This window comes from Nipponia nippon, unplaced genomic scaffold, assembly GCF_047370975.1.
Source record: "Nipponia nippon isolate SJK-2023a ecotype South Korea unplaced genomic scaffold, ASM4737097v1 scaffold_3, whole genome shotgun sequence".
In the NCBI taxonomy this organism is placed as follows: domain Eukaryota; kingdom Metazoa; phylum Chordata; class Aves; order Pelecaniformes; family Threskiornithidae; genus Nipponia; species Nipponia nippon.
In genome coordinates, this window is record NW_028262347.1 from 52,223,784 (window position 1) to 52,237,389 (window position 13,606).

General features: G+C 36.2%; 2 long non-coding RNA genes across 2 annotated transcripts; both read left to right on the forward strand.

The window, feature by feature from the left end:
• Positions 1-2,203: 2,203 nt before the first annotated feature.
• Positions 2,204-9,337, forward strand: LOC148054592 (uncharacterized). The gene is made up of 5 exons (XR_015706806.1): positions 2,204-2,314; positions 8,142-8,216; positions 8,328-8,400; positions 8,927-8,948; positions 9,212-9,337. It is a non-coding gene; the product is annotated as an uncharacterized LOC148054592 (long non-coding RNA).
• A 134-nt stretch (positions 9,338-9,471) lies between these two features.
• Positions 9,472-13,382, forward strand: LOC148054593 (uncharacterized). The gene is made up of 3 exons (XR_015706807.1): positions 9,472-9,544; positions 10,045-11,070; positions 12,485-13,382. It is a non-coding gene; the product is annotated as an uncharacterized LOC148054593 (long non-coding RNA).
• Positions 13,383-13,606: the final 224 nt, after the last annotated feature.

Genomic DNA, 13,606 nt, shown 5'->3' on the forward strand with positions numbered 1-13,606 from the left:
GCTCAAAAAGCAATAAGTGGTCTTATTCATATCACTGTTTTCCTCCCTTCTGAATTCTTACTTCTTCTAAAAACTCAGAGAAAAAGATTTATTTTCTTTGAGTTTCATTTAACCTCTGCAATATGTTCTGTGGTTGCTGCTGTCCTCCTACAGTGTAAGGGGTTTCAGGGAGTGCTGTGCTCTCTGGCCAAGCAGATAGCAAAAAGGAGAGAAGGTGGATGAAATATGTCAATTTCAAGAAAGGAGACATATACGTCAGAGACTCATGTCCAAATGGTAATAGTATGGGCCATACTGAGAAATTAGGAAGTCCAAGAAGGGCCTGTTTGTCTCTTGTCCAGATTTGGAAGGATCTCACAGCCCGTTTCCTTCTGCTATAGTGAAGTCTGTGTGTGATTTCACAAGTAATGTGGAAAAGTAGGGAGAGAGAGACTCCTGCCCCAAGAACTTGGCTTTTTCTATAAGTGGAAGCAGAAATAAATATGGAGAAAAGCGGTGGGACTGATGTATTCAATTAGATTTTAATGCATCTGAAAGGGTAGTTCAGAAACAAGATGGCTCTTCTGCTTCTGTGTGCAGAAGCACCTGCTCTGAGGGTCCATTAGTGCTCTTAGTATAAATGCTGTATGCATTTATTGCCTATAAACATACTTCCCTCAGTCTCCTCCTAGCTTAGCATTGTGAGCTTCCTCTCCTTTTTCTGAACTGGATGGGTAGGAGGTTTTCACTTAGACACTGCTGGAGTGGGGAGAGGTTTAGTCTGAACTGCTCTCATGGCCATCTCCATCCTCAGAGGCTTTGGTAGGATCAGCCCAGGCTTTTGTCACTCTGCCCTCCTGCTGTTTTGAATACAGCATGGCATTGCTGAGTCATTTGAATGAACAAAACCAATGCTGATGAATAAGAGCCCTCTCTTGTGCATATGTGCAACCACATTTTCAGAGTGCTGCTGTGGTTGAGGTGGAGGGATGGCCTTGCGCAGCTTCCATGGGCCTGGTGCAAAGTTGCCTGAAGCTGATGGGAAGATGTATTTTCAAGGTGGGCCCAGTATACATAAAAAATTAAATAATTTCATTTGGAATGCTAAAAATAACTAAGGTATACATATTGTCTTTTTCCATGTTGCCATAATAAGTTTCATCTCTCTTCTTAGATGCTTTAAATTCCTACATGGCATTCAAAAGGAAGAATCTTGTTAGTCCAGATGTTTGAATAGGACTTGGAAAAAATCTCCCTTGGCATTCCCATAATTCAGTTTTGTAACCAATGTCAGCCTGGGAAAGCAAGGATTATCTTGGGCAATTCAAGTGTGACAAGACGAGCATCAATGGGCCTGTTGTAAAAGCAAAAACTTAACTGAGAGTTTCAGATGGGTGAGAGGTGATAACTCTGTGAAGCAAACATTGCTGCTAAACAGAACCCATGTATGAGTGTTGTGGTGCCAGGAGCACCATTTGGTTTTGGGTACCACGATTGCTCTGTAATTCTCTGAAATCTTTGCTTTTCAGTAAGTGTTATTTTAATTTTTTTAAGATATGCTTGTATGTTAATAGCACAACCAGGTGTATTGTGAAATATATTCTACTGCATATGTAAGTAACACCTCATAAAAAAAAAAATCTTGTTTATGAAGTGGCTGCTATGAAGATTTAATTCTGGAGGGACAAGCTTTAGAAATACCTATAAAATACTAAAACCTTTCTGTTTTTCATCAGCCGCTCTATTGAAATTAATTTTACAGAACATCAAATTAGATGCTGTTTGTTTAACTACTTGAACTGTAGGGGTTACATGCCAGATAAAGAAAAGTGTTTTGAATATAAAATAGTTCAAAATTAAGTCATTTTAAAATGAGAATGAATACTGTGAGAAAAGCTCCATCCCCTTCAGCTCTGATTAGTGACTGTGTGATACTTAAAGGGATAGACTTGAATATTAATATGGTTGATGTGTCCTATCTTAAATCTATTCTATAAAAATTAGAATTAGAGCATAAATCACATCTCATTCTGTCATTTCATAACATGTTCTGGGGTTTTTTGGTGTTTTTTTTTTTTTAAGGGGGGGTGTTTGTTTTTAACTTCAGCATTAGCAGTGTTGTGATTTAAATTATGTTTCATATTCAGAAAGAAATTAGAGGACCTTATCTGGATGTTGATTGCAATTTTGCTGATTTTTCTTTTTTTTTGTTCAGGACCATGTAGTCCGGAGACGCTATAGGCTCTTTTTTCCTGTCAACAAGCAGAAGAAAAAATATTGAATTCTCACATGTGATGAAAGACTGGAAGGAAGAGAGCAGAAAGTAAAATGGCAGGTAGGGGAAGAGAGCGGTGAAATGCAGCTGAATTTCTGTGCATTTATGCAGCACAAACTGGGACTTTTGCAGCAACGTGACAAAAATGTCAATTATGACCATATCACTGCTACATACCTAAAAGGAAAGGCCTGCTCAGCTCCTATGTTTCTTGATATATAGCAATATATTGTATGCACAGTGTCTTGATTTCAGTTATGTTATCGAAACTGAATTTAGGTAATGTCATAATTGCAAATATATTACGAAGAAAGAAAAAATAAAAAGTTTATATATGCTTTCAGACCTATCTGACCTTCCACGTCTCACTTGACAGTTGAAAGCAGTTCAAACAGCATGCAATTTTTAGTTTTTTAATACTGCATTCTTTGTAGATTTTTCTGGTGTATAGTTGTATCAGTTCATGATACAATATGGACAAAATATATCTTAGTGACCTTATTTTAAAATATTGTTTTGGATCTGGTCCTTTTTATTTTTTTTAATATTAATATTGATTACAGATTCTCAGATTTTTTCTCTATTCTGTTTTAATTTCTTCTTCACCTAGTCATTGTATTAAATGAGTAAGAACCTTCCTTTCTGACATCTTTGTGTCTAGGGGCTTGTCCTAAGAGAGCATGATGACAGAATTCAGAGCATCATCTGCTTTCTTTCTTTATTGCTTTTCTTGTGAAAAGTCTTTAACAGAATCTGGAGAAAATCAGTACATTTGAAAAATTAGACTCCTCCCCACCCCCAGATTTTTTTGGAAAATGGTTATAATGTTGACTTCCTGAAATACACTAAATAGGAAAAAAAAAAGAAACCATGTTTAAGTTTCAAGAATTGCATGTCGCCTACATGATAAGCATTGGATTGGAGTAGGATGGTAGCAATAGACTGTAGTTAACATTCCTCAATTATATTACTTACGCCATATTAATGTATCGGATTCAGTTCTGATAAATTCAACTTTCCTTGTTTCCTAAATGTACTCCCATTTCTGAAATGAGTTAAAAGTAAATATCACAGTTACAGATAAGATGAAATATGACATTGCACACATTCAGAAAAGTATATTCTTGAAAAACCACATTATAGTCTTGCAAAGGCCTTATTTACGTGAATATGTTGAACATCACGTTGACCACATTTATAGCTTCTCAGAGAGAACTTTCAAGTTAGCAATTTAGGGGAATATTATGTATTAGGTTTTCTGAACAACTGTCTTTAAATTTTCCCTACACATTCCCTTTTAAAATTTAAACCTTCCTTCTACAAATTGAATCATATCAAATTGTAGTTGATCAAAATATTGCTGCATTATTGGTTAATTTCTTTTCTTTGAGGAGACAAAATATTGTGTTTTTTTTTTTTTGCAGGCAAAATATATTCATATGCTAGAAGCTGCAAAAGGGGTCAGCCAAACTGAGAAGATGTAATGTAGTGTTTTGTATCTTAATTTTGTTTTTATTATTAAAAGTTAAAAAATGAAGGAACAGAAATTGATCTTGAATGTACAGTGGCCAGTTAAAACATATTTAAAAAAAAAAAACAAACACTCCCCAAGCCCTTATGGTATAATCCAATTAGTCAGCGAAGAAAATCATGACCGGGCATATTGCCTCATTCCTCCTTGCAAAGTCAAGGGCCTTTGCTGCATAAGTAACATATTTCATAATCCATCAAGTCGCTGGTTTGTCTTTAGTGTCCTCTTTTGGGTGTACTATGTTATTCACAGGAAAATACAAGAACTATTTTATTGGATGACAATAAAGTAATCTGTTGAGAGAAATTCTTCTTACCCAGTTAATGGATACCTACTTGGCTCCTCTCTTGAAGGATACTCTTGATGATCTGGGGGGAAAAAAAAGAAAAGGCCTACTGAAGTTCCTGGCTTCTATGATGTCTTGTGGCGTTCAACTCTTTAAACTGAATTTGTATAATAAAAGCAAGTGTTTCTTTTCAAGAAGACAAAAGTGCATTACTACATTAAAAAAAATTACTTTTTTGTATGGTGAGAAGAATTAGCCACTCATCGTTACTCTTCATTGTGTGTTTGTTTATTTATTTATTTACTTATTTTTACATACGGAAACCCTAACTTAGGAGGCTCCTGATCAACTGTGAGGTCTCAGGTAAAGAGAAGGAAAGCTGTCATGTCCTGTATTCTGTGCTGTTTGCTTTTTGCCATTAGTCAGGACAGGTCAGTTTTTTCTAATTACAGGGTCAAAAGTCACAGATACGGCATAAGAGATAAGGAATGGGAACAAAGAAGTTAAAACCTGTTAGTATGCCTTTCTAAATCTGTGGTAGGAATGGCGTTTTAAATGCTCAGTGCAATATTGTATCAACCCGTTTCACACAAAAAATGTTGGAGAGAATATAGAAAAATCTGAGCATGAAAACCATCTTTAAAAGGAGAAATAAAAAAAGCCTGAAACGATCTTGTCTTCAAAAAGATGATTTTGATAGTTTGTTAGCCTTTTTTTCATAACACCAGAATATTCAGTAAAACAGTAAGGTGATAAATTCCAAATGTTTGAAAGAGTTCTTAAGAGGGCTGCTGGGGTATAGCACTGAAAATAAATCGAATAAAATGTGATGTAGTGGGGAATAGTTAACACAGCTTTTCAGCTTTTGAAGAGGGAAACATAGTTCTAATTTACTTTGAATTTTGGAGTATTTTTTATCAAGTTTTTTATCAAATGGTCTTAAGAAAAAATGGAAGAAAGTGAACCTAGATGATTTTCTCTATGAGGGCAGGCTGGAACTTTTAAGCATAGAAGAGCTATGTTTGTGGGACGTGCTATAGTAGAGTTGAATACAAAGATGATTGCTGCACAGGGGATAAGTAGGGACTAGCTGTTCATCATCTTCCATAAGAACCAGGGGAATCCAGTGTAATTGTGACCTAGTAGGCTTAGACGGCGGGGGGGGGGAAGGCAGTTTTTTTTCACCCCTGAACTACAGAATTTAAACTGTGGAATGCATCTCTTCACTATTTTCGGAAGGTCAACAGTACAAACTGATTTAAAAAGAGACTGGAAAATCAACAGAGAACTGGCTAATGAGTAGCTATTAAAGACAATGGTGTGGATGCAACCTGTGACTCGGCAGGTATTATCCTCATTTACTTAATGACAGGTATTTTGCATGTTCCTCGATGCTAGCAGCTATGGAGACGGTCTACATACTAGATGGACTAATGTTCTGATCTGTGGTTGCATTTTCTAGATTCCTAATTTGTTTATGGCTATATGTACAAAAATCCTTGCTTTAAACTTTTTTTCAGAGCCTAACAAAGATCCAGAATCACTTGCTGTAGTGTATCCGCATAAGATACCCTGTATAAAATATAGGTTACTGTGCAGTTTGTTGATACCTGTTTTCTACTTGATAAAGGTGCATTGCAACATCAAGACCAAAGGTGATAGTGTTTTGTTGCTAAACTGGGTGGGTACAATAATATTAACAATTTTTCTTGCTCTAAAAAATACTTTAGGATATGAGGAGGAGGAATGTTTTGAAAAGCCAGCTTTCTGTATCTTAAGGAGCACTTACATTAAGACATTAAGGTTTCTAGTGGCGATTACACTCCTGTTACATTCTGCCTAGCTACTGTTGATTGCTTTACTGAGTGATGATTGAACCTCTGGAAGTGTTATAATGTATGTACTGCTGGTGCATGACGTGGTAGAAAGCAATATCCTTCTATATCTCAGTTCAGGACTGAGAAAATAAATGTACTGCGTAGTTTTGAGTAATTACTTGCACTCTGTTCATGAATCTATGTCTCTGCAATTTATTTAAACATAAACAACTCTCTAGTTGCCTCCAACACTTTAGCTTTTCTCTTCAAAATTCTTTGGCAGAAGAATGCTTTCTCCTCTCTTGCAAGTGTTTAGTTGCTCGTCAACTTATCCAACCTGTCATTTTGTGAGAGCCCAGTTGGGCAGCAGCCAGATCAGCAGCCTGTCATTTGGGGGCCTTGTGCACATTGGGCTACAAACGAAAGAAAGGTTCAGTTTATATCCATTATGTGATATTTTTGACTAATGATCTTTTGCCTTATTTGAATAAAACATTTATTAAATTATTTTTAAATGTACTTATTTAAATGTAAAATGTAGAAATGTTAATCAGGCAATTCATATATAGATTCAAGTACAACAGTCTTTGAGAAAGTACATATATTATGAAGCATAAGTATTATCAAGTGTAGAAACAGTAAATAAAAAATAATTCCTAACGTATGGTTCTGACCCTTCAGAAAAACAGACCCAACTGGGAAATATTGGTGAATTTATACTTTTAAAGAATCTAAAAGTTTAAGGAGTCACCTGCTGGATACATGTAATAAATAACATAGTTGTCTGCTACACATGACTTCAGTTTAGCAGCATAGCCAAAAATTATGGGTTTCTCCACTTGTACCAGCAGAGCACTTAGAGTTATAGTCAATTTTCAGCACATACTTATTTCATTGGCTTCTGAACTGAAAGTGAAGCATATGCCTATGTGGGTTGCTGAATAGTAGTGGACCCCAGGACAATTGAATGCCTTTGTGTGCTTAGGCCTAATCAAGAAGCGTATCTGGAATGTAGGATGTTTCTAGTAGAGTCTAATATGTTATCAGTTTGACAGACCTCAAATTCAACTTGTTTTTAGCACAGAAGTGTGTTTTTGCTGGAGCAGTCTGCTTTGACTTGTAAAGTTTTATGCTTGTGTAAGGACTCTTGTATGTCTTTCCTTTTAAAAAGAAAAACAAATTAAAAAAAAAAACCCAAAACAACAAAACAAAACAATACCCCAAAACCTAAAAGAGAAAGAACAACTCCTGCGTAACTCTTAAGGGAAGAGCTGTGCTTTGTTCCAAGGTTAAAAAGGAAAATTGAAACAAAAGAAGGACCAGTTAATAGAATGTAGGATGTTCAGGTAAAATGAAGTCACGTTTCATCTATGATGAAGATACCTACTGTCTAGCAAGCACAGTCTGAAGAAGACATAATAACTAATAACTTATCTGTACCTGGGTTATTAGGATAAATCTGCAGATAAAGATATGTGTATAATGGAAGCTTCAAAAGCTGCAAATCTGATGTGATAAATGATTCCAAGTACAACACATTAGCCTAGATTTTAATGTTTGTAAAATGAACGAAACAATACATCTATATGCCAAAGCTGTATTATCATAAACATATTTGCCAAAATATAAGACATAAATTGCACTTAAATTTAGTAATCTGTGATGGTATGCTTGAATGTATCTTCATGATTAAATGTGAACAATTGCTCCTTTAAGGTAAAGGTCTGTGTACGTGTGATTAATCAGATTGAAATGACAGGGCGGGCAGCTCATGCCATGCCTGGTTATCAGAATGATTGATTTTAGTTGATGCTGCTGGATGAAAAAATATCTGTTAATAACTACAGCTGCAAAACTCCTGATGTCACTGATAGCACAAATCACTTCTCACATTCTGTATTATCTGGCTCATTTGCAGATATAGAGCATACAAACTGACCCATTGGAATGCAAAATTATAACATACAGATTTATGCAAGGGGGATGACTGTAAAGCATGTTGCATGAGTAGTGTAAGAAGCTGAAAATTGCTGCTGTTGTAGCTGTCATAGGCACGTTATTTTCTTTGGTATGTGTGGAGTTTTTGCTGTCAGGCTTTTATCCTGCGTATTGTTTGTGCTGTACCTTTCTTCCTGCTTAAAATAGAAAATCGGTGACTGAACCTGGATGCTATTAAGTGTTCTTAGAATAGTTCTTAACTAACTTGGTGGAATTGCACTTTCTGATGAAAGAACATTTGGTTGTTTATTGCAGGCTCTGAACAAACATGTTGTTCCAAAATCAACAAATAAGATCATGAAGTGCATCGCATCAACAGAATTGTTTACTGTAGGTATATTCCTCACCATATAATATTTATCTGTTTAGGTGGTACGTTTTTACTTTGAAAAATCGGGAGTTTATCTTCATCAAACATTGTGTCTTATCTGTGTTTTGCAGGGGTTAACAGGGAATGTGGGTGTCTTGTGGACCTCAGAGGAGGAGGACGACAACAAATAATCTTATGTGTTTGGTAGGATGCCCTATTCTTGCATTCTCTCTATTTACTACTCTGTGTAAGAGTCTGCCCTGTCCATTTGTACTGCTTCCTTTTCTCGCTTTACCCATCTGTTCAAGGTGCTTAGCACCTGAAGGTGGAATAAGCTGTTCTGCTTTTCCCCTCCCCACTCCCCCCCCCCCCCCCCCCAGTCCCTCATGTCCATAAACTGCAGAATGAACATAGAGCTGAGAGAACCGCAAATCCTTTTGCGTTGGTGTTAACTCTTTCTCCCCCTCCCCCAGTAATTCACCCATTGTGGTTCTAAATCCAGCCCCTTACTCAGCCTTTCTTCACTAGCTTTTCATCTGACATTCCCTACTGGCCCAGAACAACACATTTCCTATACATCCAAACACAAAAATCTTTGCAGGTTCTTATAGTCCCCTGTCCCCTCAGAATTCACAAATGCATCTGTTTTCAGGAAACCTATACAATGGTGGTCCAAAATGCTGGGGTTCTTGCTTTCTTGGAATGATAAAATAATCTTTTGCTCTTTCAGGCTTCTCCTTTCTACTTCATAGGTAAGTTCTTCAACTTCAAAAATATTTATATAAAAAACCCCAGACTTGTTGAATGAGTATGCTGTTTCATCATGCTGCTGTTTAATTATGGCTGGTATTCTGCAGAAGACCAGAATGTGGTCATAGTGACACCAGTTAGTCTCAACATTTTATAGATGTAAATGATAGGGAAAAAATGTTAAGTTACAAGAAGGCAGAGATGATTCTTGCTTAGTAGGATATTAAAGCATTACTGTCATTATTATTTGTTCTTATTTCTCCAGAGGACCTTGGTCTTGATTATGATTCTGTTGCGGTAAGTGCCTCTATCAATCACAGGGAGATCAAGTCCTTCCCTGAAGATGTGCATATAAAGATACCCTATACAGCAGCATGCCCTGAAGGAGCTTGATGGTAATTTCATAGGTGCCAAATATATTAATGTGAGTTCAGGTAGACTGGTGTGTTTCTGAAGTCTGAGGTATTTCAAGCTTAAAACTTTTATTTATTTATTTATCTCAATTATTCCTGTGATTCTCCTAGGAATAACTGTGATGCAGAAACAAAAGACTTGTCTGCCTTTCAGATCTGCAACCTTCTGAACTTTGAATGGAAGGGTAACATGGCATATATGAATATGACTTTATATAATTTCATCACTGAAGAATTTTTTTATAAACATTAACAACATAACCCTCAGCATCTCTGTGGATATTACCCTTTTATATGTTGGGGAGGGATGTGTGGGAATTCTGTGTTAGATGCTTTCACCAAAGGAATGGAAAACTGAGGATGAATCCTTGCCACTAGTGCAATTTATGTAGGAATTTACTGAGGAATCGCTCCTTAATCTAAAAGTCATAACATTTTAAATAACAAACTTTTAATATTCAGTATGGACCCAGTTACCCTGTAAGCAGTTAATAATTTTGCAATGCTGTTGGCCACAGATACCCATAAATTACCTTCCTTCACTTTCCTGTCATACAAATAATGAACATTGCACTAAACTGCAAATATGCTTTTGTCTTTTTCTCAAGCAAAAGAGTGAGAGTTGATTTTAAGCATGCTCATGTGTGTGTGGTGTTCCTGAGTTCACTGGTTGATTTGTTTGCAGATATGGTGGTGAGAACCAAGAAGGTATGTTTAAAATACTGCCAATTGTCTTTATGTGCAAGAAGAATCCCACCCATGAAGGAATCTGCACTAGGAGGAGGAGACAGGAGTTCTTGGCTGCACTCTTTTGCGAACATGAGTAAGCCATTGCTTTGGCCATAAGATTGAGTGAAGATGCACCACCTAAGGAATTTTAGACAGAAGGTCACAGTTTGGCACCGAGTACAGGGCATACATATGCATCTGCTCCGTCTCCAGGCAGAGCTGCAGGACTCTTCATGTATAAATAAATAACCTGGTGTAAGACAGATTATGTTCCTTGGATATCAATCACTGGTAAATATCGTGTTTCTACTCACGATGTAAGAATACTAAATGGAAACTCATGAAGATTTCAGATTGCCATTATATTTACAGTCCTGGGGCTTACTGCTGAGAATTATTGGATGTCTTTGCCTCTGAATATGGGCTGAAAGCTGCAGTGGGATACTCGTTCCCAGCTTGCCTCTTAGACTTTTAAATCAACATTAATCTTATTTCCTACAACCCTACCTCTGAATCACTGTAAATAATGCAAAAAGCTACCAGATCTTCACTAGTTGGGCTCGCTGAGGAAACAAAACCTCAAACCCAATCTTTCCTGATTCCATATCTGGCAAATGATTTGGACCAAAGTGTTCTGGATATTGTGTGATTACAGGGACTGAATGCAGTGGGGGAGAAAGGGAGGAAATACGACAAAAAAAAGCTTGAAGTGTTGGAGTGCCTTCTAGTAGCTGCACGATGAAAGGGCAATTGTTTCATTCCCCTTCCTTCTACCTGGCTATCAGCTCTTTTTTCTGTCAGCAGTCAGACATCCCCCACTTCCAGCTGCAAATAATACATCCCTCCACGTGCTGGCGTCAAGAGGCAGGGTTGGTTCAACCCTGGATTATTGCCATCTTTCTGTGGCAGTGACTCCAATTTCTTTGCAGTCTGTTCGTATGCTTCCCTCACCAGCATCTCTTCTCCACTGGTCAAAACAAAGGTGAGAGACTGTTTACAAAATTCAGGAATTCTGTGTTGGAGGCTGTTGGTGTTTTGAAAGAAGCCACGGTTGGGTGTTCTGAGTCTAGAGTCTGATATTTTTCAATATGAATGCAGCTGCTGTTTTGTTATGAAATTTGGCTTATTAAAAAATAATGCCAGAGATGTTTCTTCTTATTCTTAGAGGAGAAAATAAAGTCAGAATAGATAGATATCTTTTTTCCTCATTTAGTACATCAACAGATTAGCGTGTGATCTTTCTTTAATGAACTGTCAGGATACGAAGGAACTCAAAGTTTGCGAAATACTCTGTTAATCATTGTTGGTAGTAGTGAATGCATAATGCTAGATGGATATTTGTTACCCTTTTGCTTCTTGACACAATTACTCTTATTTTGGGGTTGATTTTTTTTAGCTGCAACATCCTCATTTAATAATGAAAGGATGATTGCAAACAAAAGAGTAGCACAGCCATGGAACGAGCAGTGTCAGCAGAGCCAAAACCGTCTCAGCCAAAGTGGCAACTAAGAGGGGTACACAGCATTTCATTAACCTGGTTTTGTCCAAGTACCCTGGAAGTGGGCCTAAGGAGGTTATCTAGGCAAGTTAGCCAAGCTGGTAAGAGAATCATTGCAACTTGGTGTAGCCAGCCTTATCCTTAATGAGCTTTAATGTGGAACAGTAGAATTCAGGCTGACCAAAATTCAGATCTGTGTTGAGGGATGATTATTTTCAACTGGAGTGTAAGGAGTAGAATTTTTTTTTAAGTCCTCTTTTAATTCCATTTTGAGTTACAGCTACAAAAAAATTAATTTCAGTGTACCTCTTCATGACAAGAAGGTGTGTTTTCTGCGGTAATGTTCTACTTCATATAACATCATGGTTAGCACACCATGGACTTCATGACAGTGGACCTCCTGAATTTTCTGAGAAGATGGCTTCAGTGTGAGGGAAAGCTTAGTATTTTGCTATTAGATTGTATTACAGAGTAAATATTTTCCAGATAAGAAGTGATTTGGCTTACCACAAAAATGTACAGTGTTTTCAAATGTAGAAATCAGAAGCTTATTTTTACTACTTCTATGAAAGTCACCTAAGAGAAAGCCATTTATGAATTGAGAAAGGGAGGTAGAGACCTTTTAGAGGTATATTCAGCCAATTTTGATTCTCTTAAATTATCATAGGTACTTTCAAGCATTTTTTTTCAGTGGATTCATATTTCAGACAGTTTTTCTGACAATCTATTTTATGCTTCATTGACCACAACGTTTGAAATTCTAGTCCATATTGGCAGAGTAGTGCCAAATTTGTAGTGATAAATGGATAACTTTTTTATTTTAAATAGGTCTCTGGTGTTTAATTTGAGATCTGTAATTTTTTTTTCGGTTCATTACTTCTGCTATTTTTCTGTCTAGGAAAAAGTGATCAAAAGAGACAGATGGATCAAGGTGGAATATTGCTTTAGACTTTTTCATATAAAAAAAAGAAGAAGAAATGGATTGTCCAAGGACGGGTAAATGGACTCATACCATGTGTTCATCTCACTTTAACAGAATAAATTTTATAATTTTTCTGACTTTTTTTTTGTGTGACAAATGAAAGATCATGTTTTTCATACCGATAGTTTTTTCTATCGTGACATTGCTACTCTTGGGAATCTATTTAAACTGTGTAACCCATGATTCATAACTGGGTAGTATACTTGCTAATGCTATTTTCATAAGCGAAGATCTTTTATTTAGGCCTACCATGAATTAAATTTCTTGAATTTCAACAGAGTGGTAGTGTTGCTGAATTATAACCTCCTATACTAAAAGCAATAATACCTCCTATCATTATTTAAGTGTGTTGTACTATGCAATTATAAGGAGGAGGAAGCTGAAGAGGAGATTAAGCACTGAGCAAATGCTTCTATTTTAGCATGTTCTCTATTATTCTTCATCCATTTTACAACAAACCACATGTCCTCATAAATGGGCCTTGAATCGAAAGAGTTAGTCATGTTGTTTTGCTAATCCTATAGAAATATAAGTTTTATATTACTCATGTAAGATTTTCCTGATCTCAGTCTTTAAAATGGTGTAGAATTTTTTTCATATTTTCCTCACCCTAAACCTCTCCTTATATCCTGATTTCAAAACTGAAATATTTGAATGAATTCTAACAAACAAACAAACAAACAAAATCTTCTTATACTTGCCTACATAAAATCTTTCAGGCAGCCATTGAGTAATCTCAATACAATGTGTAAAATAGATGGTTGATCAATAGATACTTCAGGTGTATACTAAATCTTAGAGAATGAAATCTATGTTGTCTATGCATGCAAAGTGGTGTCACTTCCTTGGAGTCTGAAGTCTTTGGAGGACAATGAGTTTTAAATAAAAATAATAATAATTAAAAAAATTGAGAAACTTATTAGCTAACTGTCTTGTCATGTAGCTGCTTCAGCTATATATTATTATTATATATATATTATTGTATTTGTTCATATTTTATATCTAAATAAAATATGGTTCATAATATTATCTGTGTTT